Consider the following 5,828-nt stretch of genomic DNA (forward strand, 5'->3'; position numbering starts at 1 on the left):
TTAGCAGGATACAAAATTAATGCACAGAAATCTCTGGCATTTTTATACACTAATGAGGAAAAATCTGAAAGTGAAATCAAGAAAACTCTCCCATTTACCACTGCAACAAAAAGAATAAAATATGTAGGAATAAACCTACCTAAGGAGACAAAAGACCTGTATGCAGAAAATTATAAGACACTGATGAAAGACATTAAAGATGATACAAATAGATGGAGAGATATACCATGTTCTTGGATTGGAAGAATCAACATGGTGAAAATGACTCTACTACCCAAAGCAATCTACAGATTCAATGCAATCCCTATCAAACTACCACTGGCATTTTTCACAAAACTAGAAGAAAAAATGTCACAATTTGTATGGAAACACAAAAGACCCCGAATAGCCAAAGCAATCTTGAGAATGAAAAACGGAACTGGAGGAATCAGGCTTCCTGACTTCAGACTATACTACACAGCTACAGTAATCAGGACAGTATGGTACCAGCACAAAAACAGAAATGTAGGTAAATGGAAGAGTATAGAAAGCCCAGAGATGAACCCACACACATATGATCACCTTGTCTTTGATAAAGGAGGCAGGAATGTACAGTGGAGAAAGGACAGCCTCTTCAATAAGTGGTACTGGGAAAACTGGAAAGGTACATGTAAAAGCATGAGATTAGGTCACTCCCTAATACCATACACAAAAACAAGCTCAAAATGGATTAAAGACCTAAATGTAAGGCCAGAAACTATCAAACTCCTTGAGGAAAACATAGGCAGAACACTCTATGACATAAATCACAGCAAGATCCTTTTGGACCCACCTCCCAGAGAAATTGAAATAAAAACAAAGATAAACAAATGGGACCTAATGAAACTTCAAAGCTTTTGCACAGCAAAGGAAACCATAAAGAAGACCAAAAGACAGCTCTCAGAATGGGAGAAAATATTTGCAAATGAAGCAACTGACAAAGGATTAATCCTTAAAATTTACAAGCAGCTCATGCTTTCAATAACAGAAAAACAAACAACCCAATCCAAAAATGGGCAGAAGACCTAAATAGACATTTCTCCAAAGAAGATATACAGGTTGCCAGCAAACAACTGAAAGAATGCTCAACATCATTAATCATTAGAGAAATGCAAATCATAACTACAATGAGATATCATATCACACCAGTCAGAATGACCATTGTCAAAAAATCTAGAAACAATAAATGCTGGAGAGAGTGTGGAGAAAAGGGAATACTCTTGCACTGCTGGTGGGAATGTGTATTGGTACAGTCACTATGGAGAACTGTATGGAGTTTCTTTAAAAAACTACAAATAGAACTACCATATGACCCATCAATCTCACTGCTGGGCATATACCCTGAGAAAACCATAATTCAAAAGGATTCATGTACCAAAATATTCATCTCAGCTGTATTTACAATAGCCAGGAGATGGAAACAACCTAAGTGTCCATCATCAGATGAATGGACAAAGATGTGGCACATATATACAATGGAATATTACTCAGCCATGGAAAGAAAAGAAATTGAGTTATTTGTAGTGATGTAGATGGACGTAGAGTCTGTCATACAGAGTGAAGTAAGTCAGAAACAGAAAGGCAAATGCCGCATGCTAACACATATATATGGAATTTAAGAAAAAAAACTATGTCATGAGGAACCTAGGGGTAAGACAGGAATAAAGACACAGACCTACTAGAGAATGGACTTTAGGATATGGGGAGGGGAAAGGGTAAACTGTGACAAAGTGCGAGAGTTGCATGGACATATAAACACTACCAAATGTAAAATAGATAGCTAGTGTGAAGCAGCCTCATAGCACAGGGAGATCAGCTCCATGCTTTGTGATGGCCTGGAGGGGTTGGATAGAGAGGGTGGGAGGGAGGGAGATGCAAGTGGGAAGATATATGGGAACATATGTATATGTATAACTGATTCACTTTGTTATAAAGCAGAAACTAGCACACCATTGTAAAGCAATTATACTCAAATAAAGATGTAAAAAAAAAAAAAATTGAAAAGACAGCCCAGGGAATGGGAGAAAATATTTGTGACCAACAGGGTATTAATATTAAAAATATACAAGTGGCTCTTAAAACTTAATATCCAAAAACCAAACAACCCAATCAAAAAATCTGCAGAAGACCTAAATAGACATTTTTTAAAGAAGACATGCATATGGTGAACAGACACATGTAAAGATGCTTAGTATTATTAATTTTTAGAGAAATGTAAATCAAGCAACAATGAGGTATCACTTTACACCTGTCAAAATACTATCGTCGAAAAGTCTACAGATACTAAATTCTGGAGAGAAAAGAAGACCCTCCTACATCTTGGTGAGAATATAAATTGGTACAGCCACCATGTAAAACAGCATGGCGTTTCCCTGAAAAAAAACTAAAAATAGAGCTATCATATAATCCTGTAATCCTAATCCTGGGTATATATTTGGAAAAAATAAAAACACTAATTCAAAAGATACACACATCCCCATGTTCATAGCAACACTATTTACGTTAGCCAATACATGGAAACAACCCATGTGCCCATCTACAGACAACTGGCTTAAGAATATTGATAAAGAAATATCAATTGTATATATATATATATATATATATATATATATATATATATATATATACACACACACACACAATGGACTATTACTTGGCCATAAAAAGAAGGAAATATTTCCAATTGCATAAACATGAATGGACCTGGAGACTATTATACTTAGTGAAATAAGTCAGAGAAAGACAAATACTGTATGGTAGCACTTGTATATGGAATCTAAAAATTTTAAAAATGCATCTATATACAAAACAGAAACAGACTCACAGAGATAGAAAACAAACTCATGGTTAACAAAGGGCAAAGTGTGGTGGTAAGGACAAATTCAGAGTATGAGATTAACAGGTACAAACTACTATACATAAAATAGATAATCAACAAGGATTTACTGCATAGCACAGGGGATTATATCCAATATCTTGTAATAACTTATAATGGAATATAATCTGAAAAAAAAACTGAATCACTATGTTGTATACCTGAAACTAATGCCAATAATGTAAATTAACTATACTTCAATTATAAATCCTAAAATTTATGGAATGCAAATACCCCAAATAGCAGATATAATCCTGCAAAAGAACAAAGCTGGAGTCCTTAAACTTCCAGATTTCAAAGTATACTACAAAGCTACAGTTATCTAAACAGTATGGTATGGACAGAAAAACACACATAGACAAATAGCACACAGTTGACAGCCTAAAAATAAATGCATGCCTATACAGTCAGCTAATATTGAACAAGGAAGCCAATACTACTTAATGGGGAAAAGATAGTATCTTTAATAAATGACATTGGGAAAACTGGGTATTCACTTGCAAAGAGTGATATTGGACAACTACCTTACACCACTCACAAAAATTAACTCAAAATGGATTAAATACTCAAATGTAAGAATGAGACTGTAAAATTCCTAGGAAAAAAATAAAGAAAAAGCTTCTTGACATTGATTTTGAAAGTAAGTTTGTGGATATAACATCAAGAGAAACAAAGACAAAAATAAACTGGTGGAAATACATCAAAATAAGAAGCTTCTCAACAGCAAAAGAAATGATCAACCAAATGAATAGCCAACCTGCACAATGAAAGAGATATATATTTGCAAACTACATACTTGATAAGGGGTTAATATCCAAAATATAAGGAACTCATACAACAAAGACTTGACACAAATAGCATAATGCTAAGAGGAAACATTGTGATCAAAACATCTACTAACGGGGGCTTCCCTGGTGGCACAGTGGTTGAGAGTCCGCCTGCCAATGCAGGGGACATGGGTTCATGCCCCAGTCCGGGAAGATCCCACATGCTGCGGAGCGGCTAGGCCCGTGAGCCATAGCCGCTGAGCCTGCACGTCCGGACCCTGTGCTTGGCAACGGGAGAGGCCAAAACAGTGAGAGACCCGCGTACCGCAAAAAAAAAAAAAAAAAAAAAAGAAAAAGAAAAAGAAAAAAAAATCTACTAACAGATTGAAAATATAAGCTGTAGACTGGTATACATTTATTACAAACCACGTATCTGATGAAAGGCAAACGTGATAGTTAATTTTATATGTCAACTTAATTGAGCTATGGGGTGCCCAGATATTTGGTCAAACATTATTCTGGGTGTTTCTGTGACAATTTTTTTGGATGAGATTAACATTAAATTGGTAGAATGAGTAAAGCAAATTTTCTTCCCCAAGATGACCTCACTCAATCAGTTGTAGATCTGAACAGAACCAAAAGCCTGACCCCTTCCCCATGTAAGAGAGAACTCCTTCCGTTTGACTGGTTTTGAAATGGGACATCTGTATATATCTGCATTTGGGCTTTAGCTGAAACATCGTCTCTTCCCAGATCTAGAAACTGCTAACCTTAGGACTGGAATTACAGCATGGGTTTTCCTGGGTCTCCAGCTGTTTGTCTCACCCTGCAGATCTTGGGACTTGTTAACCTCTGTAACCATGTGAGATGATTCCTTTAAATAAACAAACAAACACAAATATGTATATATATATATACATTCTATTCATTCTATTATTCTAGGGAACCCTAAAGCAACAAATATATAGAACTTAAAAATAGCTCTCAAACTCAACAACAACAAAAAAAGAAAAAATAGAAGGACAGAGACATGAACAGACTTTTCACCAAAGAGGACATACAGATTTCCAAGAAGCACATGAAACGATGTCAACTCATTAGCAATTAATAAATTGCAAATTAAAATCACAGTGAGGTACAACTACACGCCCATCAAAATGTCTAAAGTAAGAACTAATAACACTAAATGCTGGTGATAATGTGGAGAAACTAGATCACTCATACATTTTTGGGACAATGTCAAACTCTGAAACAGTTTGGGTGTTTCTTAAAAACAGTAAACCTGCAACTATCATAAAACCTGGCAATTGCACTGTTGAGCTTGAAAATTATGTTCACGCCAAAACCTGTATAATTACATGAAACAACCTGGATGAATCTCCAGAGAAGTCTCCTAAGAGAGAATACCCAATCCCAAAGGTTACATACTATACGATTCCATCTATATAACAATCTTGAAGTGACAAATTATAGAAATGGAGAATTAATTAGTGTTGCAAAGAGTTAGGAGCATGAGAATGGAGGTAGACATGCAGGGGATGGCTATAACAGGGCAACCCGAGGGTCCCTTTGGTGTGACAAAAGTTCTGTATCTTACCTGCATCATTGTTAATATCCTGACTATGATACTGTACTATAGTTTTGAAAAATGGTTTGAGTTACATGTACACAGGGTCTTATTTCTTACAACTGCATGTGAATCTATAATTATCTTTAAAAAAATTAATTTTTAAAAGAAAGTAATTTTGATTCCTAAATCACATGAAAACAAAAAGTTATTTTCAGATGGATTATAGATTTAATGTAAAAAGTAAAACAATAAAACCTCCACAAGATTAATTGCAAAATATTTTTATGTTCTTGAAGTAGGCAAAAAATTTTGAACAGGCACAAAGAGCAATAATCACCAAGGAAAAATTGAAACTCTAGATTTGTTAAAATGAAAGATCTTTGTTGAACAAAGAAGCCACTAAGAGTGAAAACGAAAGCCGTGTAGTGGGAGAAAATAGCTGTAGAACATATAGCTGATGAAGATTTTTCTTTAAGAATAGCACTGAGCAATTGAAATATAATGTGAAACCTCAGTTCAGAGAAGCCATTTTCAATTGCTCAATAGCCACATGTGGTTAGTGTCTACCAAATCAGACAGCACAGATCCAGAATATAAA

Source organism: Mesoplodon densirostris, chromosome 13 (assembly GCF_025265405.1).
Source record: "Mesoplodon densirostris isolate mMesDen1 chromosome 13, mMesDen1 primary haplotype, whole genome shotgun sequence".
Taxonomy (NCBI): Eukaryota; Metazoa; Chordata; class Mammalia; order Artiodactyla; family Ziphiidae; genus Mesoplodon; species Mesoplodon densirostris.